The 25,027-nt window shown below is 46.9% G+C and overlaps 1 long non-coding RNA gene across 1 annotated transcript; it reads right to left on the bottom strand.

Annotated features, from left to right (window-relative positions):
* Positions 1-10,422: 10,422 nt before the first annotated feature.
* Positions 10,423-17,076, bottom strand: LOC121432350. Its single transcript, XR_005972191.1, has 3 exons — positions 17,009-17,076; positions 11,669-11,719; positions 10,423-10,570 (listed from the first exon to the last, which is right to left on the bottom strand). It is a non-coding gene; the product is annotated as an uncharacterized LOC121432350 (long non-coding RNA).
* Between the last annotated feature and the right edge of the window lie 7,951 nt (positions 17,077-25,027).

Raw genomic sequence — 25,027 nt, 5'->3', positions numbered from 1 at the left:
ATCAGAGTCTCTAAAATATTCACTCATGGTCCAGTTTTACTCCATCTGCCTCACCGTGCGGCTTCTTTGGGGACCACCACACAAGGGCAGAAACGGTGCAGTCAACAAAACAAATAACCCACGTTCGCAGGAGCCAAAAATTGCTTTGCCTAGTAAAGCGTGACTTTAATAGGCTTTGAATGTTGCTGTTGCATAATTTACAGGAGACATTTTTCTAATAGTGCCATTTCTAACAGCTAGGACCCTGGCAAAATGTCTAAGATGTAATTTTCGTTGAAGAAATAATTTTCTTCTCTGCAAATGGTCTCTAAGTGAGAAAAGAATTGGAATCAACTGTTTGACACCGGACACAAAGTACTGGTCTATAAAATGAATTTTCTGAAGGGAGCGAGAGGGAGAGAGGAGAAATAAACCATGAGCTGCGAGTGATGGAAGGCTCTCTTGGTCCCAGCAGGGAAATCACCCACTGTGCTCTTCAGCCTGCTTTTCTTTAGCCAGCAAGTCCAAGGCTCTGAGAGATGTTGGTTACCCACTGTCCTAGTCAGGGTTTCTGTTGCTGTGAGGAAACACCATGATCAAAGCAACTTGGGGAGGAAAGGGTCCATGTCACACACACTTCTAAATCACTTTTCATCATCAAAGGAAGTCAGGACAGAAATTCAAGCAGGGCAGGAACCTGGAGGCAGGAGCTGATGCAAAAGCCATGGAGGGGTGCTGCTTACTCACTTGCTCAGCCTGCTTTCTTATAGAACCCAGGACCACCTATCCAAGGGTGCTTCCACCCACAGTGGGCGGGGCTCCTCCCCACCAGTCACTAATTGAGAAAATGCTTTACAGCTGGATCTTATGGGGGCCTTTTCTCAGTTGAAGTCCCCTCCTTTCAGATGATTCTAGCCAAAACACACCAGCACACCCACGGAGCCAAAGCCAGTAAGAGCGGAAGTGGACACGGGCCTTGCTTGACAGATGTGATCTTGTGAACAGCTGCAGGCCGTGTCTCATACATCAAGTCAGTCCACAGAGATGAAAGGGAGAGAGGTGCCTCCTGCTGAGAGGCAGAGCCCAGGCCTAGACCAGCTGTGACCCACCTGGAGTGAGCAGGTGAGCAGAGAACGGTGTGCTGAGGGGCTGCCAATACCCCCCAGATATGCTGTACAGGAAGAGAACGGGATTGGTGGTTTGCACTTGAAGCTGGCTTCACGGTGGCAGGTATCTTGAGAACAGGTATCCCGAGGGCAGGTACGGATGGTCAGATGAAAGAGGAAATAGCAACAGTCCAAGCATGCAGCCATGGAGACTACCAGGCAGGCTATAAGTGACTATCAGGCAAGCTATAGGTGACTACCAGGCAGCCTATAGTCTCATGTAGCTTGCTTTTACCAACTGTGGGCTAGAGTGTGTCGTCCATAGCTATCTGAAAACAGCTCTGGCTATGAGACTATGCAGTAGACTCTGGCTTCTTCCCTCTGCCGACAGGAATTCCACACAGGCCACTCAGCCAGGATTTCAGGGCCACACTGAGACAGGGCCACCTTCAGAGGCTGAGCAGCTACAAGCTTCTGAGTCCCCAAGCTATAGATGGCAATCCCTGTCATGTAAACCAATCTATTAAATCCCCTTTCGGAGTTGCGTGCATTCTATCTGTTCTGTTCTTCTAAAGAACAGTTGGGATATTCTTATTCAAGGTACAAAGAAACAACAAACAAAAACAAAATCAAATTTTTGCTTGCATGAGTTTTAATCAGGAACAGAATTTCTAAGTTACCAAGAGCTTCCCAGCACATTGACATGATTTTCTGGGTCACTTGACATTTGGCTACATGGAGCCTCCAGAGACTCCCTCCTAAGTATACAAAGTGCCCACAGTTCAGACTCAGTGTGCCTGCAGCAGAAGAAATCTGCTTGCAATAGGGGTGGGTTGGGGTAGGGGATAAAAACAAGTGTCACAAGGGAAATGGTACAAGTCAAGCACTCTGACTATGGCCAGAAAGATACGAGCCTGAGGAATGGGTACCAGAAAACAGGGCCTGGAGGAGTACCAGATGAGGCTGCATGCAGGAAGGGCAGACCCTGCTTACCTGACACCTACAACTACCTCCAAGTGACCTGAGGCTGTGTTCGTAGTTACCTCATGCTGTCTGTATGGCTGAACTGCACCTCTTTGTTATGTGTGTGTGGAGGTCAGTGGACAAGTCAGGTCTCTCCTTCGACCCTGCGAATCCTTGGGGATTGACCTCAGGTCACCAGGTTTGGCAGCAAGCACCTGGTACCGCTGAGCCATCTCACAGACTGTGCTAGTTTAAACAAGAATGCCCCCACAGGCCCCTATATTTGAATGTCTTTTTTCTGGTTGGTGGGTCCTTTTAGGAAGGATTAGGAGGTGTGGCCTTCATCAGGGATGCCCACCGTGCTGATTGCAGCTCACCTCACACCTCTTTAGCTACTTGAAAACCCTGTCTCCAAACAGCCTCGCTCTGAGACGCTGGACTTAGACGTTTTCTATCGAGGAGGCAGGCACAATTAAATCTGTGACAACCTCTCGTTCCTCACTGTGTTTCCAGCTCTTGTCAAGCAGGTGTTCCAGGCAAGGGAAAACAAGAGGAAAGGAAGCCATGAAGGAAAGGTGGGGATGAAAGAACCCAAGGGGAGTGAAGGACAGGGTCTGGGAATCAAAAGAGCAAGAAGATGAATCTGGAAAGTAGGCTGTGAAGCGCCTCCAATGAAGCATTGAAGGAACCAATCAAACCTGCCCATGATTTGAGGAGAGCGGCTCCTGTTGTTCCCCTTAATCCAGAAGAACAAGAAGACAGGGAGCAATAGGATAGAGGCGATTGATAAACAAGAGGGAAGGTGGAACTTTGGGAGGACATAGCACATGGTGGGACAAGACTCTGGATAAAATCTCTTGCCGCCAAGGCTAAGGACCTGAGTTCAATCCCCAGAACCCACATGGTGGAAGGAGATAACTGGCTCCCTAAAGTTGTCCTCTGACCTCCAAAAATTTATGTGCCATGGGAAAACACACACACACACTGTGGGGGTTGGAGGCAGAAAGGGAAAGACCCTGGGAGCTCCACAGGACATTGCTAAGAAGCCATCACAGATGGCAAAATGTTATCCCCTGGCGGCATCACTGGGCCAGAAAGCATCTGTAAAATAAAGAAGAAAACTCATGCAACAGCCTCTGAGTCAACAGAATTGTTCTCCACAAGCACAGACAGACAGACCAATAGGCATGTTACCAGCACACATATCTGGATGTGCGTGATCCTGGCTTAAAGACATCCTGACAGTAACAATTTTACTGCATTTAATTTTAAATGATATTCAGGGGCTGGGGACATGGCTCAGTCAGTAAAGTGCCTGTCAATCAAGCGCAAGAACCTGGGTTTAGATTCCCAGAAACTGCATAAGAAGACGGGAATGGTGGCAACACGCAGTAAACCCAGGACTAGGATGATGGTGACGGATACAGGAGGATCCCTGACTCTTGTGATCGAGGAAGCCCCTCTGTACCCATGAGCTTCTACTTCAATGAGAGAACATAAGGTGGAAAGCAGGCAAGAAGGACTCCTAGCAGCAACTTCCAGCTTACACGCACACGCGCACACACACACACACACACACACACACACACACGCACACCAGAAATAGTCACAAACACTTTAACTGGATAATCAGAATAAACTGAAATATTTTGAACTGCAAAGAGGAAGATGGACAGAAGTTAGATACACCTCTCCCTTTAATTCAATAAAAAATAAAACAGAAAACAACAAGAAAAGACACCAAACAACCACCTCTAGCAATCACATCATGAATTGGGAGCTATAAACACAGCACCAATAAAGTGTCTTGATTTGTATATTTTTGTTCCCCAAATTACTTAAACTATTTTTAATGTTAGCAAATTATCTCCACAGAAAAGACACACTCTACAGCTGTCCAGAAAGGGCATGAAAATACCCATGGATGTTTAAGCAGCATGGACTCAGCTGTTTCTCAGCCAGTAGGTAACACGTACCATGGTTTCTCAGTAAACAACAGCTTTTTAAATGAAACCCTCTTATCCACCAAGAAAAAATAATTTTAAAATAATTAAAACCCAGCAGCAGCATATGTGCAAAAGCATCTGAAAGCTCTCAAGAATGCATTTCACTCTTTCCCAAAAACTCTGTTCCCCTAGTTGTCCCAATGCAACCACTTGATAGCAGGAGACCCTGGCGAAAATAGTCTCCCAGTTCCGTGCAGGCCAGAAGCAAGGGGAGAGGAGGAGCTGCTGGAAGAACTGGGAGACTTCTCATTAGGAAAATTCTCAGTTCACCTGTTATGTCCAAACCAAACTGCTGGGGTTGGCACGGGCACCGAGGAGCAGTTGCTGTCTGAGTGGTGGGCAACTGGAACCTGCAGCGCATCTTCCCTTGTCAGGGATGAATCAATCATGGCAAGAGATGTCAGCATCTGCCCAAACCATTTCATATTAGAATAAATGGCAGATGGTGGTGTTTTTATATTTAATCAGTTCCACCAAATGCGGTTTCATCTCATATAAAGCAAAGCCATCTGCGGCGTGTAGGTGTGAGAGCTCACTGAAGGCCCGCTGCAGAACCCTTCCCAGAAAGGTAAAACCTCCAGCTAACGCTCGTTGTTGGGAGACACAATAAGCCCAGCAGCCTTTAAAATAAAGCCTGTGTTGTCAATAAATACTCGCATGCAATCGTGCTAAATATTGATGGTGGAGCTGCCCTCCATCTGAGGTTCAGGACACAGGTCACACTTCTAGAAGTGTCCAAGCTGTCTGGATACACTCTGAAAACAAAACATTTTTCCCCTCGCCTGTGGATCATTCTGACTTAGTGTTTGCCTTGTTTTCAATTATTTTTTTAGATTTATGTCCTATGTGTCTGGATATTTGCTGCACACATCCGTGTGTGTGCACCATGTGCAATGCCTGGTGCCCTCAGAAAGGGACATCAGATCCCCTGAGACTGTAGCTAAAGATGTTGTGAGCCTCTGTGTGGGTGCGGGAATTGAACCTGGGTCCTCTGGAAGAGCACCCCATGCTCTTAACTGCTAAGCCATCTCTCCTGCCTCCTTTTTATCTACTTTAATGTGAAGTCTTTTAGATCAAGTGGGCTATGGCTGTCTCAGTAATCAACCCATATAACAGAGTGCACACACCTACAATACCAACATAAAAAAATTGTTAATGTGTACACTGTATATCCTATCCCAATGAGGGCTAACCAGCATAAAATGTGAAATTTTTTTTAATGTCAGCAGATAAGACCTCAATATTTTTGACCACGGAAAGCCACACACAAGTGGCAAGTTCACACTCTATTCCCCATAAGGTTGGAAACCAGAGTCAACGTAACATAGGGGTAAGGCGAGAACTATGTTCCCACCACAAGCAATGACAGGATGGAGACACTGAAGAGGTAGATTGCTCCAGAACCTTCTATCCCACATGCATTTCTTACCAGACACGAGGCTGGTCACCATGGGAGCCAGCGACAAATGCTGTTCTATAGATAGTGTCCTTCCGCTATCATTGGAAAGGTTGACTGATATCTCAAAGTTCAAATTCCTGAAGTTCAAATTCCTGAGCATGGTGTCCCCAGCTCTCCCAGCATGGCCTAGGCTATTCTTGGCTCCGGCTCTGCTCTACGAACCCCCATTCTTTAAGAAAGCTCAGGATCACCTCTACCCTGAAGCTGTTGCTCCTCTGATTCTCACTGCTGTTTGTGCACCCACCACCGAATATACCAGCTCTTTCATACTCTGTCTCCTCCATGCCCTCTCCACTTCCTCATGCCTTGCTTCTCTCCACTTCAAAGCTACCATTTCCTTTCCATATTCCTTTCTTTTGTTTGTTGTTGCTAATTTGTTTAGGTTTGTTTTTGTTGTTGTTTGATTGATTTTTTCCCCCCGTGGTCACAAAGGTGGTAGTGATGGTATTTCATTAAGATGGTCTCCCACAGCCCAAGCTGGCCTTCAACTTCTTATGTAGCCCAGAATGACCTAGAACTCCAGATCCTTCCATGTCTACTGACAAATGCTGATATTACACCTATATACAAGTACATACTACCACATCGAGCTAATAGCTACCATTCTCAACTTCTTCGTGTTACTTAAAACAGAGCTAGGAGGTCAGTAAAATAGCAGTAAAAGAGACAGGACTGGTGATGTAGTTCTCCTGGTAGAGTGCTTGCCCAGCACACACTAACCCCCTGGGTTCGGAGCTCAGCACCTCACAAACTGAGTGTGCTAGCATATGCCTGTAATCTCGGCACTCCAGAGGTCAGGAGAAAACATGGCAGCGGTCGCCTGGCGTGGCATATTGTAGTTGGGAAGCATCAAAGAGGAGGATATGCTGTGGCTCCACCCACTTTCTCTCTCTAGGACCTCAGTCCCTTGTTAATGTCACCCACCACTCAGAGTGGGCCTTGCCTCTTCAGTTAGACCTTTCTGGAAACAGCTTCATAGACTTGCTCAGAGGTGTGTTCCCATGGTGACACTAAATCCCTTCAAGTTAAGAGTATTAACTATTACATCCGTCAAGCGGCTCATCTCCTTGCCTAGAAGGCCATGGCTTCCTGAAGAAGCCCCACCTGCAGAGGCAGACTCCAAGGAACAACAGGTCTTGTCACAGACTCTGCTTCCCCTACCCCACCTCCCATCTGGTCCTCAAGGCTTGGCTCTCCCAGTCATCAGCCATTTCCACACTATGGCACTCCCCTCCTCCATCAGCCTCCATCCTTCCCACTGATATTATCCAGGTATTCTTTACCCAGCGACTAATGTCCTCCTGCTTAAAGTCTTCTAGTGAGTTCCTGGCACGGCATGAACTGTAGGTAGGGGATCTTCCTGCTCCCCACCCTCTTCTTGTGCCCTAGGACTTCTCCCCACAGGGGCCACACTGGTCTTCCTTTTGTATCATACACACCTACCTCCTGACTGTCCTGAGGATACACACATCCTACAGAAAACGCTCCGGCTGCTTCTCCTTCACCGTTCCTACGCCAAAGCCCCTCCTCCTGCAACAAGTTCCACAGCCCTCACACTTAGATGAACTCTTGTTCCCAGCCCAGCCATTCCTAAGGTCCTGGGGTTCTAACACTGTCCTGGTGCTATTTATAGCTGGCTCAGTTTACCTTATTGTTTGGTCCTGCGAAGGACTGTGGACCCTGCAGAAGTGGGAAGCTCGTCTTTTGGCTGCATCCCCTTTACCTAGAATTGTTTGTGCTCTTACTAAACATTCGGGAACATCACAGACTTCCTGGTGGGATCTTTGAACATCGCCAATATTTGAGGTTTTTGTGGATGAAAGGTGAAATAATTCCATGATGAGAGTCCTGAAAAGTTTAGACCTCAGACTCCCATAGAAATTGCACTTGCCCTAAACATGCCATCAAACTCGAGATCCCGTGTCAGCCCACTGAACTGACCTAAGTAGACCCATTCGCTGTTTGCTAAGGGTCATGGGCCTTTAGACTGGGCCTGTCTGTCAGATACTTGATTACTGAGTGAGAAGGTTTGTGCAGACAGGTGAGACTTCTGAAGGTGGGGGGCGGGCATGGGCATGGAAGACGAGCTCCCAATCTGGGTGAGATCAAAGCCTCCCTGGAAGTGATATTTGCAGGATATCAGTACATATTGCATTTCAGGAGGGGAACATGGCCTGTTGTCACACGTGGTGATGGGGAATCACTGACAGACAAGAGCATAAAACTTAGCCCAACGGGACCCCAACTATCATAAATACAGGCAAAGGTATCTTCTAAAACCAGTTACCCCTCCTCGCACAGGTCCCCCACAATGAAGTCTATGTTTGGAACCAGAGCTAGACTGGCAAGAAGTTCTTTTTGAGCTAGACACTGATGGTACAACTTTGTTTCCCATCAGTAGGTGTCACTCAAATCTGTCATGTGTAGTCTCTTGCTGAAGAAAATGTCTTCTATAGATCCCCTATACAGTTCTGAGATTTTTCTTTAGGTTCATTTTATTTTCACTTATGTGTATGTGTCTATGTGTTTATACCCCATGTATATGCAAAGACCAGTGGAGGCTAGAAGAAGATATTGGATCCCCTGGAGCTAGAGGCATCGGCTGTCATGAGCTGCCCCTTACAGGGGCAGGGAACTGAGCTTAGGAACTCTGGAAGAGCAGAAAGTACTCTTAACCGCTGAACCATCTCTCCAGCCCCTGAGGTATTTATATAAAATCTCGGACATCCTCATATATACTGAATATAACCCAATTCTTTAAAAGTGTCATAGGAAAATTCATACATGTAGTCTGAATGTGGTCCCAGAAAGGGTGACTGTAATTGTGCCTACCTCTGAAGGGAAACCATTCTTTCTCATGATAAACTGTATTTCTCCGTGTCCATATATATCCTGGCTTTCCTTCCACTGCCAAGAGCCCCACAGCTGAACGAGAAGGGAAAACCGTGATGACAATTATCACCCTCGTTTTTTGTTTTGCCACCTACTTCCTTCTTTACTCCCAGAAGCTTCTGTTTCTGTCTCACCTTAGTTAGAGTTAGCAACAGCGGTTGTTGGGGCTGGCTTGTTGTTTTTCTGTTTTGTGTATCTCACCTATCTGGCTACCTGTTAGTGGTCAGGTTCATTATGGTCAAGGATTATGTAATGAATTGCAATGTTTCAAATAGCGTTTCTTTTCGCCTGAGCATGTGTTTTGGGGGAGTAACGAATGTATTCCTCCTAGACAGTGGTGTATAAAGACCTCCTTTAAACCTTGATGGTCACCCTGCCCTCTGAATAAAGTCCTGTAGCTACTGAGTGTCTGCATCCACCCAAGGGAAGAAGTCAGAAGCAGCATTGAGAGACAACACAAGTATGAGGAAAATATTTTTTTTGTAAAAAAAAAAAAAAAGTGGGGGGTGGGGGTGGATATAGGGAAAGAGGCAAACCTTAGTTGAGAGAAAACACTTATATAACAGATAAAAATGGCACATGTCCCTGAGCTAACTCTTGGATTCAGTGACGACTCTCATCCACCCAGTGTTCGAGACTCTCTCCCGTCCATGCTACAGATCAGCTGTAAGCAGGCCCTTCCCTGAGAAACTCGTGCCTGGACACTCAGAGTGGACAGCTCTCGCTGCTGTGTCCTTTGCTAGGGTGGGGAAGCCATTAGCTCTGGCTGCCCTGCTCCTCCCTGGGAGAGCAAGCTGTTCTTCAGGGAAGAACAGAGAGGAACTTAAACACCATTCCCTGGGCTTCCGTCACTGGCACCTGACACACACCCCTTTTTACAGGTCAGGGGACTGGGAGGAGGAGTTCATGGGCTCCCAACATCCAGTCAAGGCTCTCCCTGCTGGGTCTACCTCTGCAGCTCACCTGTTCAGAACCTGAGGAGGCAGAGGGCTGTTTTTCAGAGTAACTCCATGAAGACGTTGCCACGATCTTCAGGGAGCCTCCTGGCTCCTCCCCCATCTCTCCCTTCACCCTAAGTTCATGGGGTGTGAAGAATCTATATGTTCCCAACCTGTCAAAACCACCACAGCCGTGCCCCAGTTCTGCTCCTGAGAAGTTGGCCACACTAATGAAGCTGTCTTCTTCGGCTGTGTTCCGAGGAAGACATCTCTTCCTCCTTCACCAAGAGCAAACAGAGATGTGGGGGACTCTGTGCTCGCCTCGCCCTCTGTCTTAATGAAAGCTTGCGATTTCATGGCAAAACTGACAACTAGATGCTCCATTTTAAACTCCAAAAGGATGAAAATGGGAAAGGGGCAGAGATGGGTTATCCCGGGTCCTCTTCTGCCTTAGACAGAGCAGCCTTGGGCTTGACTCACATTGCAGGAGGAGCCTTGGTGCGAGCCCTGGGACTTAGTCAAACCTGATGGCGCAGACGGCTGCAGGCTGAGGCCCAAGCATCACAAGTTCAAGGTTGACATGGGCTACAGATTGAGCTCAGGGCCAGCCTGAGTAAACTTAACAGGACACTGTCCCAAAATAAAATAAAGGGGTGGAAGCACAGGAGATGGCTCAGAAGGTAAGGCACTCCTCACCTTGCAAGCTTGATGACTTGGGTTCAGATCCCCAGCTTCTGTGGAAAGTCCATGTGGATAAGGTACCTGCAACTCTAGCACTTGGAAAGCAGAGATGGGATCCGAAGAGCTGGCTAGCTAGCCAGGCAAGCCATGAGCTCAAGCTGTCAATTCACCCGAGAGAGACCCTGGCTTACGGAGTGAGACCCTGGCGTCCAGGAGAAGCTGGAGGGTCTGAGGATGGCTCAGCCCTCCCATCTACTCACACACACACGCAAATGTGCACACACACATACACACCATACAGTCACAGACACGAGCAAAACACACCTTTAAAAAAAAAAGTCAATTAAGGGGCTGGGGTTCTACACAGTGGTAGAATGTTTATGTGGTGTGCACAAGATCCTGGTATAATCCTAAATAAAAAAACTGAAAGCTGAACAAGAAGACTTGACTTCCGGGAGTCACAGAATACATGCTTCGACTTGCACCACTGTGGACACACAGCATGTTCTTTCTCTGCTGGATGCCAACTCCTCCTCCTTCCTGTCTCTGCCAATTAGGAAAAGAATGCTTCACGAACTGCCTGGCCTACCTGCTCCCAAGCCAGTCACATGGAATTACCATGTCTTCTCGGGCATAAATATACATCAGATGCCTGCTATAACATTATTAGCATAATGAATATTCTAACATTAAAGCTGGTGGCAAACATTAATCCTTGGGGAATACTAATTGCCAAGAATATGATTATCAATCTGTAAGGGGCAGAAGGGATTGAACTTAGGAAACCAAAGAACCATAGTGCTTTTCAAGACACCCAGTCTGTCACAGCATGGCATCTATCCATGTGTGTGTCTGTGTGTGTGTGTCTGTGTGTCTGTGTCTGTGTGTGTCTCTGTGTGTTTCTGTGTGTGTGTGTCTGTGTCTGTGTGTGTGTTTCTGTATGTGTGCGTGTGTGTGTCTGTATGTGTGTATCTGTGTGTCTGTATGTATGCGTCTGTGTGTGTCTCTGTGTGTGTCTGTGTGTGTCTCTGTGTGTTTCTGTGTGTGTCTGTGTGTGTGCCTCTGTGTGTGTCTCTGTGTGTTTCTGTGTGTGTGTGTCTGTGTGTTTGTGCCTCTGTGTGTGTCTCTATGTGTGTGTGTCTCTGTGTGTATGTGTATGTATGTGTGTGTGTGTGTATACCTACCCACTGTCCCTCCCCAGCTGGATTCCTACTAACAATTTTTTAGTTTATTTTTTATCATGTTACTGTAGTAATAGAATTGAAATCTAATCGTGTCACTGAGGGAGAATTTTGAAGAACCAGGAGCAGCCTGGGAGCTTCTTCACTGCTGATTTCAAAAAAATATATGGTCATCACATCTGGAACATATAGGAAGGTTAAGCTGAGTAACTGTAACTAGAATAAGATCTAAGTTCCAAGTCTTTTTTATTGTGGTGGTGAGTGAGGGATGAGCCTGTAGCTCACTATGTATCTTAGACCGGCATTAAACTTGGGGCAATCCTCCTGTCTCAACCTCCCAAAGCTATACCCAACTAAGAACTAACTTTTGAGTGTTTTTTTTTCCCGCCCACTACATTCTGAGGGTGATCTGTGTGGATGCAGTTATCCCCGCCTTGTTAGACACATGAATGCGAATACTTACTAGAGTCGTGGAGCTAACGCTGAGGTAAGCCAAGAGCTGTGTGGAGCTTATCTGCAAAGATAAACAAGATATAAAGAAGAGAGGACCCATGCGGGGCAGAGGAGAGTCACGCCACTGCCTGGCCTTTTGGGGGAAAGCCTTGGAAACTAACTCAATGCAGACGTAGGTGATTAGAAGTCGCAGGTCCTCCTCCTGCCCCTCCCCAAAACAGCCAATACCAGACAGCTTCAGAGGCCAGCACGGCCCAGGTCTCCAATGCTTTGCAGGAACAAATCCAGAAGGCTTCGAAATCAAAACCACCCTAGCGGCCCTCTGTCAGCTACCCCCTTCTCTGTAATGACTTTCTAAAGAGGCTCAGAAGGATGCTCAGAAGGATGCTCAGGGTGTGGAGAGAGGCAAGAAACAGGTCATGGGTGAAAACCCAGGAAAGATGTCACCCTGACAGGTTTGGGGTTTAGTGGACTCTTACTGGCTCAAGCGTGGAAAATGGATGAGAGGCAAGAAAACAGAAGACAGAAAAGACAAAGTAGGCAATTTGGCTAGGAAACCCAAGCAAGAGGCAATTCAGGAGACCCGAAGGATGTGAAATTGATTAGACTTGCTGATGGATTAGGACTTGAAGGAAAGACAGCCATGAGGGAAATTCCCAGGTATTGGCTTGGCAGCTGAGTAATAGAAAAATTCTATAGAGATCAATCTGAGACGCTGCCGCGTGATTACGGGAGTCCTCTTACACGAACTTCTTAGCCTGTGTGCTTGATGTCAAGATGATAAATTGGTGACTCAGATCTTAATTCAATACTCCATGGTGGCATGTGTGAAACAGGGACTTGCCACTCAAGATCCACAGAGAAGAAAGGAAAGTGGAGGCGGGAGATGGAGAGAAGGGGGTGTGTGCACACGGCCACTTCCTCAAACGGGTTACTGCAATGAGTCTTTGTCCCAAATAATGGCAAGAAGATATTATTAATTATGAAAGCTCGCCTTTGGCTTAGGCTTGTCCCACTAGCTCTTATAACTTAAATTACTCCATCTATATGAATCTACATTTTGCCTCTTGGCTTTTTGCCCTTCTGTCATTCTGTATGCCTGAGTCCCTCCATATCTTGTTGGCAGCTCCTCTCATGCCTAGATTCCTTCCAAGTTTCCTCTCTCTGCCCAGACGTCACACCTATCTCTGCTGCCTAGCCATTGGCCATGTGGCTCTTTATTAAACCAATCACAACAATGTATCTTCGCGCAGAGTACAAACACCTCACAACAGGTAATAGCACACATTCGCTGACGTCAGAGGAGGCTGCCTGCCACAGGGACATACCCTACCCAGCTTGGCGGAAATGGTAGCCAGGATGGGATGGGTCACACCACTTGTAGTACAATATCTTCTATTCGGAGCCAGAAGAGAAGTGATTATAATGGTAAGGGTGACATTGAAGGGTGAGCCACAGTGCCACCAGGGATGAAGAGAACTATCAGCCAGGGTCTGGGAACCAGGCCCTTGAAGCAACACGGTTGAATCGGCACTGCTTTAATGTTCTGTACGGTGCTGCACCCCCACTGCTAGATGTTAACACGTGGTAATTTACATCTGAACCATCTCATAGGGACTCTGGTCAGGCTTTTTCCCACCTCCAAGGTTAATAGCTCTGCCTGTTGATGTCCCCAGTCGTCCTCTGCAATACACCTGAGCCCACTCCTGGCCTGAGACATGCAAGAAAAAGCAAAATCCAGAAGCTTAAGATATAGTGGATGCTGCACTGGCCTAGTAAATAATTAACACACGGGGCCAAGTCTGGGATTCACTACCAGATGATAAGTGTGTCAGCACTAGAGGTCATGTGACTGATGTTTTGCCTTCCCTGGATGTCGAATGATGGAGGAAGGTCATTGGTTAAAAAAATAAAGAAACTGCTTGGCTGGCCCTCATAGGTTGGAACATAGGTGGGTAGAGTGAACAGAACAGAATGCTGGGAGGAAGAGGAAGTGAGCTCAGACTCGACAGCTCTCCTCTCGGGGGCAGACCCCTCAGAGAGACACCATGCCTCGCTCCCAGGCAGACAGACGCGATTCAGCTCCGACCCAGGATGGACGTAGGCTAGAATCTTCCTGGTAAGCGCACCTTGGGGTGCTACATGGATGATTAGAAATAGGCTAGTCCAGGTGCGAGAGTTAACCGAGAAGAGGCTAGATAGAAATGGGCCCAGCAGTGTTTAAATGAATACAGTTTGTGTGTTGTTATTTCGGGGCATAAGCTAGCCGGCGGCGGGAGCTGGGTGGCAGAATGCAGCCCCACAGCTCCTACTACAGTCGAACTAGAGGATTTTAGATCCACAGAAGCCAAAAGTGTATTTGTCTCCCTCGGTCTTACCTGTCTCAAAATCCAAATTGGTCCTAGCAGCCCACTCACTGGTCCCTCATTTATTCACGCTTTAATCATTCTCTCAATGCGCATCCTTAGCCCCATGCCCAGGGTCTGCAACTCAGACCCACACAGAGCCTGGTGGTCCGTGAGGGGTGAGGCGAGCTAGACACAAGCAGTAGTGTTCGTGGCCATTCCTAGGAGCCATCTGAAAAGAGACCCTTGCTTCCCACCATAGCCAAGAGGATGCAAGCCCAGAGTTGCCGTGGTGACAGGGAGTTGCCCAAGAATGATGGATGATCTGGGAGAGCAGAGGCCATGAGGAGAGCAAGCTGAGATACGATTCTATTGCTGTGATGAGGAAATTTGGCTAAGAATGGCCCCTGTAAGCTCATGTGTCTGGCTGCTTGCTCATCCGGAAGTGAAACTGCTTGAGAAGGATTAGGAGGCGTGGCTTTGTTGGAGGAGATATGTATGACCTTGTTGTGTGTCCCTGGGGGTGGCTTTGGGGTTTCTAGAGACCAAATTAGACCCAGTGTCTCTCTGTCTCTCTCTGTCTCCGTCTCTCTCTCTCTCTCTCCCCCTGCTGCCTGCAGATATGGACGTAGCACTCCCAGCTACTTCTCCAGTATCACGTCTGCCTGCAGGCTGACATGCTTCCTGACATGATGATAATGAACTGACCCGACTGAACCTCTGAAACTGTAAGCCAGCCCCAATTAAACGTTTTCCTTAATGAAAGTTGCTGTGGTCATGGTGTCTCATCACAGCACTAGATCACAGACTAAGACAATGTCTAAGGCAGTGTTAATAAAGTATTTAACGGGGGACTTTCTTATTCTGTTAGATGGTTAGTCCATGACCATCATGACGGGAAGCAGACAGGAGTGGTGCTGGGGCAGTAGCACCATCGATGATGAGATGAGAGCTTTACATCCTGACCTGAAGGCAGCAGGCAAAGAGAGTGAGGCTGGGGCCAGCCCGAGCTTTTAAAACCTCAATTCTCACCCCAGTAATCCACGTCCCACAAGGCCACACCTCCTAATCATTCCCAAACACTTCCACTAACTAGGGACAAAGCTTTCAAACATATGAGCCTATGGTGGACATTCTCATTGACACCACCGTACCAGGTCTCAGGGACACCGTGCCAACACTGCCTTCCTGTCAAAGCACCCTGGTGACTCCCAGTAAGCGGCTAGAACACAGCTCCTCTCCCTTCCTCTCTTCAACCTAAACCTGCTTGGGCTGGGCCACTTGTCAGGGTTTCCAGAAAAATCGTCACTGTTAATTCAACTTCCAAGTTGCAGTTCATGACCCAACCTCCCTCAAAAATCCCTTGCCACAAGTCGGATGTTTCCACCAGTGGCCCCGAGCCACTAGCCTTACTGTATAACCTTGCAATGACATGAGTCAGCCAATTCCCTGCCATCAAAACAGTATCTCTGTCACGTATAATCAAAAGACCTGCATGAAGCATATGCAAAATTCACTCAACTCTGAGTTGACACACTAGGTGAAATGCCATGGATCTTTCCCTGTGTCCTACAGTGGCCAACGCTCAGTGCTCCAGGAGGGACAAACTCAATGAGGATGAAACCCTCAGAGTGTGGCTGTAGGGTATCACACGTGACATCTACAGGGTGGGACCCACACCGGTTTCCAAGTCCTCCCTCAGAGGGTTCTCCGTGGCAATGAGCAATGCCATCTCTGGACCCGTTCCTCAGCCTGGAGGCATCTCCCAGGTGAGAGAAGGCTCCCCAAAACTAAAAGGATCAGATGAAACTCCCAGCGGGGAGGACTGAAGCAGATGGCAATGTGCTAATAACCGCACCAGCTGCCAGTCTTTGGAGAGTTACCACGACGCTGGCTCCAAGTTACACGGTAAAACATCTTATTTCCGTTGCCCTGCTTGAAGCTTGGGAAAGAACCCCTACAGCCCTTATATCTTGTCTGTCAAGGGGGGTGGTCACAAAGCCATGGGTTACCTTATGAGAAACTTCCATCAATGTATACAGATTAATCAGCAAGGACCCCCAGTTAAAAGGCTCCTTCTGTGGTCCTGCCTGTGCTGTTCTAACAAATTTAGTGGCTTTCTTCCTAATGATAGTTATAATGATGGGGGAGTCTTCAGCCTACAGTACTGGCCCTGCATCGTTCTGCCCTGACTGAGCATCCAGACCCTGCCACTGACCTGAAGTGAAGAATATGACCAAATAGTCATTTTGGGTAGGCTGTGCATTTGGGGCAATCATGGTTCGATCTAAACAATAAACCACCAGCAGCAATGGGTAGGGTTGGGGGTGTTCAGTTGACCTGCCAAGGACCACACGTAAAGAGATCCACAAGCCTCTGTGTTCCACAGTCATTGCTGGGGACCCGATCTGACCACACTGGATCCACAAGCCTCTGTATTCACAGTCATTGCTGGGAGCCAGATCTGACCACACTGGAGGCTGCAGGGCCAGGCTGCACAGGGGCCACCCCAGGGAAGGGGGCTGTAGCTGAAAGTCCTTTGCTCAAAACCACCAATGCCTGGTGACGCTCAATCCACTTGGCCAGAAGAGAAAGCAAATTGCTACTACAGCACTCACAAGAAAACAACATTGTAAAACTGTGTTATGAAGAGGCGATCTCAGGGGCTGGGGAGATGGCTCTGCAGGTAAAGGGCTTGCCGCACAAGGACCAGGGTTCAGATCCCTGGTACCCATGTAAATGCTGCATAGGTTAAATGTGGGAGGCAGAGAGGCAGAGATGGGGAAGCCCCAGGGCAAGCCGACTAGTCAGGCTGAGTGGCTCTGAGAGCTTTGGGTCTTGTAAGAGATCATCTCAGTATATAAGGTAGAGAGCGTGAAGGAAAACACCTAATATCAACCTCAGGCCTATGCACGCAGATTCAATGTGCCCACACATGTGAACACATACACACGCGCGCGCACACACACACACACACACACGCACACACACACACTAGAATATACCTCTGTGTTTGTAAGTGAGTAAAACCCCCTGCTAGACGAACCAGTCCTGAGAACAATGACCATCTTCCAATCTGGACCCACTCCTCGGCTTCTGGTGACAACGCTGGCTCCGTGGCTGGGATGGCGCTAGTTTTTAATTGCCAACCTGACACTATGTGGAGCCTCAAGGAGAGACTGACTAGGTCAGGTCAGCCTGTGGGCATGTTATCCTGTGGGCGTGTTATCCTGTGGGTGTGTTATCCTGTGGGCATGTTATGAGGGAGCATCTTGATTGCCTTAATTGATATGAAAGTGGGTGGCACCACCCCCAGGTCTGGATACAAAAGAGTAGTGAAAGCTAACCGTGTACCAAGCAAGCATTCCCTCCCTGCTCTTGACTCTGGGTATCATGTGACTGGATGCTTGAAGCCCCTCCCACTGTGACTTGCCTGCAGTGACAGTCTATCCTCTGAAGTTGTAAACTAAAACAAATGCTTTCTCCCTTAGGTTGCTGTTTTGTCAAGATATTTTACTACAGGAACATGAATGAAGGACAATGGGCTCCCACCCAAAGGACAAGGAGAGGGAACCTCCCTAAGCAGCTCCTTGCCCATCTCTAGTCCAGCCAGGGTGTCCCTTTCTGGTTCCTGCCAGCAGTCACTGGTGTGTCCTTCTACCACCCCAGTCTAACCCTGCACATTCTCCACGCTCACATTTCCACCACCATCCCCTGGGCCTTCAAGTCCAGACCCTCTGGCCCTGTCCAGATCCACAGGGCCACCCCCACTGTGGGGCAGGAACGTTAGAGGTCGGTGTTCTGCCTCTCAGTCCCTCTCTAACTTGCCTGAGGGATCCTCCCCCTCATTCCTCCAGTCTCATCCTGGCTTTCCTCTGCAGCCAAGCTGAGCTCCTCTGGGTTTCTTCTCAGACCACACAGAATCTGAACCTCACTCAGTCCCTCCATTGACTGCTTCAGAAGCAATTCCCAAAACACTGATGAAAAAGAAAGCCCAACACTCAGTCTAACCAGTACTGAGTTTGTTTGAGCCATCTCAGAGAAAGGTAATCACATACTGTGGGAAGACCCACACACACACCAGCTATTGACCCGTTGTGAAATTTCACAGCTCAGAGGAACAGAACATTTGCTCAAAGGGGCAAGCAGTTGCCCAGGGTGTGGTTCAGAAGATGCCAGGAAGCCACTGTGCTACCTTTCCCCTAAGGGTGACACAGCACACTGGAGCAAGGAAAAAAACTCCATTGCTGAATCAGAGTCGGGATAGACTCAGAGTCCCCATCTCTGGGCTTCCCCTGGAGCAGGCATGCACCAAACCCAAATGCCATTAGAGGTGTCATCATGTTACACATCATAGAGAGGAGTGCTGGGTTTCAGGGGACCTTGGCCCTCCCCCTGCTCCCCCTTCCCTCTCCTCCCAACCCCCAGGAATCATTGCACACAGCACTGAAGGTAGCCTATACCCCCTCTGCTTCCACCGCCGACAGTGGGTCACTGAGGGTCAGGGTACAGTGATGTGCCAGGTTTCTCAGAAGGCTAGTGAGCTGGAGAGGGAAGGAGATGGGCTTGTCCAGGCCCAGAGGATGGGGACAGGGAGCTACCAGCTATGCTGAGCAACCAGAGGCAGGGGTGGCTCAGGGTGTGGAAATTAGAAGAGGAGAAAGGAATCGTTTGTAAGCCATTCTGTATGAAGGGCGAAACTGAGTGTCATGGTTCACAACTCCTGCAGGACTCAGTCTAACACTTTATTACGACTTCCAACATTCACCATGTGAACTTGCGGCCCACCACAAGGACTGCTAGACCACAAGGTTATGGAAGCCTTTTAACAATTGAATAGACACCCACTTAAAAGGAGATAATGAAAATTCAGCAAGTGTTTGCAGTCAGCTATACCGTCATTTTGGAGAACGTGAAATGAGTGTTTACAGGAGAAAATCCCCCTCCAGAAATATGCTATCGAATGGATGTGAGCACTCCTTGGGGATTTACAAATCAAGAGTGTGTGCCCTCTCTTCCCCTCCCCCCACTAAAGAAATTTAATAATTATGTCGCGGCTAAAATCAAAGTCTTTGGTGGACCGTCTGGCCACTGAAATTCAATCAAGACCCATGCAGAGTCACCTGCTCCCCTTCGGAAGGTCTATTACATTTCTCCCTCTGTAATGAGCGGAAGTGTAAATGAAAGAGGAAAAAAACTGTCGAGGAAGGCAGTTACGTGAAGCCTCTCATCTGGGGTCCTCAGGTAAACAGATTAAAGGGACCACCTTTATTCCAAGGGTAGAGAGTAATGCGATAAGCCTGGCTCGAACAGGATATGGAGACATCGGAGATGCCGATGAGAGGGAGACATAGGAAGCCACCCCACCCTTACCAACGTGCAAGAGAGCGATACAATGCTAAAAGCAGGCTCTATGCATCTGTTAGATGCAGAACCTGAGTCTCCTGAACAGCCCTTTACAGTACAGCAGGCTCACTCTGCCTATGGTAGTCTTCTTCCTTGATCCTTACAGACTGCTGGTGTTTCGCAGAGCTCTACAGTGTATATAGTGACAAGAGACTCTTATTATTTTCCAATGATGCTATTTTAAGATTTTGGTTTTATTGTTTTTAACTATGTGTATGTGCATAGGCCCATGTATGCCTGTGCAGGCGCCAGCAGAGGCCAGAGGTGAGGGACCCTCCCAGAGCTGGAATCACAGGCAGTTGTGAGTTACTTGACACCGGTACTAGGAACAGAACTCAGGTCCTCTGCATGCGTAGTGTGTGTTCTGAACTCCTGGGCTATCTCTCCAGCCCCATAATGCTATTTTTAATTCTTGTTAATTAATCATCTCAACCACATCAAAGTTCCTAATTCCACTATGTATAACAGAGAGAGCATTCTAGAAATTTTTATCATAAGAATGACGGCATACTTAGCACCACCTCATGGCACAAGTGAGAGATGAGAATGAGCCCCAATATTTGAATCCTAGAAAAGAAACAACAGAATTTTTTTTAATCAGTGTAATTATGTACAGAAGAAGTCATACTGAGAATTTCAGAAAGAACCATTGATTTTCTTATCACTGAAATTTTCAAGCAGATTTTCATGTAAATCAACCAAAACTACTTAGATAGAAAATAAAACCTAATTACCTGAGTTTAAGAACTCAGAGATTATGCCCTGCAAGATGGCTCTATGGATGAAGACAGATGGCTCAGAAGGTAAAGGCGTCTGCTGCCAAGCCTACGGACCTCGGTTCCATCCCATGCGGTAGAAGGGAACAGCTAGCTCCTGCAAGCTGTCCTCTGACCCACACATACATGCAATAAGTAAATAAATAAAAAAACATAAAATTGTTAGGAAATTCACAAATCACATATTTTCTTTATAACAAAATGCCTTCTTTGACTTGATAACCTAAGGAACAAATAACTGATAAGCCATATGCGATTTATATAATTAACAAAATTCTTGAATTGTGAAGTAACATATGCCAAGAGAATATGTAAACACCACACATACTCTTTGGTGCCAGAATTCTTCCCCAAACTTGAACTTTTCTATATTTAAAATGCATACATTGTAGAGGGCGATGAGAATTCGGGATATAGTTCAACAACAGAGCGCTTTGCCTGGTGCATGAAGCGCAAGAAAAACAAAGTACCTAAAAGTAAAATAAAGATAAAAGACATAGAGAACAGTTTACGTTTTAACACGGAAAAGCGAAGGAGAGATACCAGTCACCTCGTAAAGCCACCTTGAAGTTTCAGGGATCCTCAGAGGCAAGGCACTGACAGCCTCTCGGGACATGGAGCCTAGCACAGTGCTCTCGAAGGAGGAGACGGTTGTGGCGGAGGATCTCAAGCAGATAAAAAGACAAAGAGCCCAGAGGGACTGATATCCTGAGGGCCAGCCAGATTCCCTTGCGGGGGCACAGGTAAAGAGGGGATGGAAAGGACCAGCTTATACCAGCCAAGTCACACAAAAGGAGGCAGAAAAGCCGCGAGAGGCATATGCCAGAAGCGGACCATGATAAGACAGGAGCAGGGGAGACCTTAGGCTTCCGGCTAGAGCAACAGCTGAGCATCTCGACAGCCTTTGGATGTCAGGGATGGACGGAACATTCCCAAAAATGGCCTGTAGCACAAGAAGAAATCCTGCTCGCTCATTCACAGCCTTCCCACCATTGGGTCACTTCACACCAAACTAGAGCAGAAAAAAATTTACCTTGGTCATATGTAACCAGTGGCCCAAAATAAGGTAGCTCTCATATCAGTCAATAAACTATACCACAGAATAAAGAGCTTAAGCTTGAGAAAAATTTTTAAAAATTGCTATCACAGAAAAAAAAACACACGATCAGAGCTGGAGAGATGGCTCAGCAGTTGAGAGCACTGACTGCTCTCCCAGAGGGCCCAGGTTCAATTTCTAACACCCTTACGGCAGCTCACAACCATCTGTAACTCCGGTTCCAGGGGAACCGACACCCTCACACAGACATACATGCAAGTCAAACAACCAAAGAACACAGAATAATAAATCTTTTTTTAAGAAAAAAGTCATGAAATTGTCTTTAACACAACATCGTGTGGTTGCAAGAATTCAGATATCGATATGACAAGATCTCGAAGTGGAATGGGCTCAGGAAGCGGTGGCCCAGCAACCACAGGAGGCAGACAAGTAGTAGCACCTAGAAAAGACATGAAGAGAAAAGTAGGAGCATCCAAAGAGGAGGACCACAGAGGCCAGTTCTCAGAATGCAGAGGACCTGCAGGAAGTGGCAGAGGAGGTAGTGATGGGAAGTGAGAAGCACAAAGAAAATGGCATGTGCAGAGGGTCACGGAGGGATAGAGAGGAAGTCAGAGAGACTGACCACCGGACTCAGCCTGGGTCCTGTTGGTGTGCCAATGTTGACTGATACTCAGAGCACAGAGATGGATAAAGACTGAGACACACAGGGAGAGATGGAGAGACAGACAGAGAGACAGAGAGTCAGTGGGAGACACACACAGAGAAGGAGATGGAAAGAGAGAGCTAAGGAGAGAGACAAGGAGTCAGAGATAGGGAGATATAGACACAGAAGTACAGAGACAAAGAGATGCAGAGAGACAGAGAGACAGAGAAAGATGGAGACAGAAGGATGGATGAAGACAGACCCACAGAAACAGACAGAGAACGTCAGAAAACTTTCAGAAACGAAAGGTTTTCATTTACAGAAGCAAAACATAAGCCCCGGGGAAATTTGACAGAACAGGATTAGAACTTGGTGAGGAAACTAATGATGAGAACTAAAATCCTACCAGCAGGAAACTTACAGCTCCTTCTCAATTCATAGTCAGATGAGAAATACAAACTGGAATTGCATTGCGAATGGGAAATAGCAATAACTAAAAGGTTCCGTGGTGGAACTGATTGATTGTTCATATTTATAGCTTAGATCAGAGAAGAAATGAATAGCCAATAAGCACATGCATTAATAACTAGAAAATATGTGAATAGCTCATCAAAAGATGACATAAGATGGATGGAATAAGGCAAAGAGTAACTGCATTGGCTCAAATCAACATGAAATATAAAATTAATCATTTAGAGATTTAGAAAATTGAAAAGAATCACCATGGTAAATCAAAAAGCTATGAATAACTGGATGTATAAATATAGAGAACAAATATTATCTAATGCAATTTTTAGAAATACAAAACCACCCATAAACACCATAAGGAATGTGGAGAGGGACATTTGAAAAATCACAAGGCCACATTCCTGAGCTTCCTGCAGCGATGAGAATCTAAGCAGAGGGGACTGGTTCCTGGCAAACAGAAATCATCAAAACTCCCATAAGAATGGGAGTTCAGTGCTGACCAATTGCTGTTCAAGAAAGAGAGGACACTGTTAAAGTGTAACCCAAAAGCAACACCTCCCCTGAAATCAGTGTGTTTACATGATTTGATAGAATTCTAGCAAATCTTCACCAAGTCCGTGTCTCCTGCGCTCCTGCAAGTCTCTGTAGATTGCGGGAAGGCTCTCGACTGTGTCAGAGCATGGAAAAGGAAACTCCATGCATGGTAAGAGTGCAAAACCCTTAACAAAATAATTAAAAGAATACCACGTCATCAGTTCTACTATCACAGGCCTGCAACCCCAGCTACTCGTGGGACTGAGGCCGGAGGACACAAGTTCAAGGCCAGCCTGGGCTACAGAGTGAGTTCAGCGCAAGGCCGAGGACCTAATAAGACTTTGTTTTAAAATTTCTTAAATTGTATGTTGATTACTATAATATATTATACTACTGTGTTATAGTATATACTATAATATACTAGATAACATTTTACTATATATATAATACATTACATCTATTTATTATAGTAATCTCAAAATATAAGCAAAGTTAAATATTATTCAATCCATTGACATAGAGCATTATACAGATATGTTAAAATTAGAAATGAAATGATAATTTCCATATACGATGCAGCCATTTTACATATTAGTAACTATTTTAATTTTAAAAATCCCCAAATATAGGCATAGATGGATGATTTAGAAGTATAACATGCACAAAACCGGAGCAAGCTATGGCCTGACAAAATCCCAGCATGGAGCAGGAAAGTCGGGCACACAATCCCACCGCTCTGAGGACCTATTGGCATTTGTGAGCCGTTGGGAGAGAAAAGATGAGTTTTATTTAATTATGTGTGCCTGGTAGGCTGACCACATACCATGGCAGACTCGACTACTCCCGAGATTAGCTAGGCATCTGAAACAGACAAGGAAGGAAAGAAGCAAAGAGGAGGAGGAGCAAAAGGAGGAGGAAGAAGAAGAAGAGAAGGGGAGGGGAAAAGGGAAAGGAAAAGAAGGGAGAGTGGGAGGAAGAGTTGTTGGGAAGGGATAACGGCTTGCTGTCTATGGCATACAGGCAGGACAGGGCAATGGTTAGAACACAACCCTTGTCGGCAGTGACCAGACTCTCAGGAGGCCATGCTCAGCTAACACCGACCACCAAATGCATTAACTTCCTCCTGTTGCCTAGTCCTCACTCGGGACAGCAGACCATTGTCACCCACCTTGTGAGTCTGTGGGGAGGAGGAATGAGCAGAGCCATTCTTACAGAACACCGGGACACACTTCCAGATAAGTGGAGGAAAAGTAGAACTGCCCAGATTCTTCCAGGATAGAAGGTCTCACTGCATCAAAAGGGAAAAAAATTAAATTATAATCTTTATATATCATGGCAAGGCGCTTCATAGGTCAATATTCGTTTTTAATACTTTTGGAGACAGACAGGCTTTGATTAGCCAAGGATGGCCTTAGACTCCGGATCTTCCTGCCTCCCTTGCCCCAGTGCTGAGATTTCAGGCCCATTTCACAGTTTCTGTGGTGGGGGACATTCAATCTAGGGCTCCATGCATCTGAGGCAACCAATCACTATCGACTGAGTTTTGATCCCAATCCCAAATCTTCTTAGACACGGGACCAGACGTGTGATCCCTCGGTGCAGCCTAAAATATAAGCTCTATTTGCGTGAGCTAAGCATGTGTGCCTGTGTTTACCATGCACTTCATCTTAGCTGGGTACACTGTCTCTGCTTGACTGTGGCCTCCCCACAAAGTAAGAGGAGACAAAGGCAAAACACCAGTGTCTATGTCTGAGCATAGCACAATGGAATCCTCGCATCCAAGGTCCTCACTCATTCTCCAATACAGAAACTGCAGCTGCTTTCCCTTGAGTCCGCAGGGCAGCAGTGACCACAGCAAAAGGAATCCCAGGGCCCTGTGCACACCATGCAGACAGCGAACGTTCTCAGTGGCGCTGTTTGCATTGTTGGGTAGTTACATATATCTGTATAATGAAATTTGGTCACTTTGGCCTCCATTCCCCTCTCATCCCCCTTCTCTCGTCCGAGTTCAGTCATCCGATTACAGACCTGTCACATTCCCTTCTAATCCTATCGACTGCTCGCTGTTCAGGGGGGTCAAAGAAGAAAAGCGTGAGGTATGATGATTCTTCCCCAAACACAAAGTTAGCTTCGTCTCTGT

The sequence above is a fragment of the Microtus oregoni genome, unplaced genomic scaffold, assembly GCF_018167655.1.
Source record: "Microtus oregoni isolate MIOR12 unplaced genomic scaffold, Mior012 000034F_ref0000314, whole genome shotgun sequence".
In the NCBI taxonomy this organism is placed as follows: domain Eukaryota; kingdom Metazoa; phylum Chordata; class Mammalia; order Rodentia; family Cricetidae; genus Microtus; species Microtus oregoni.
This window is presented reverse-complemented; position numbering and strand designations above follow the sequence as displayed.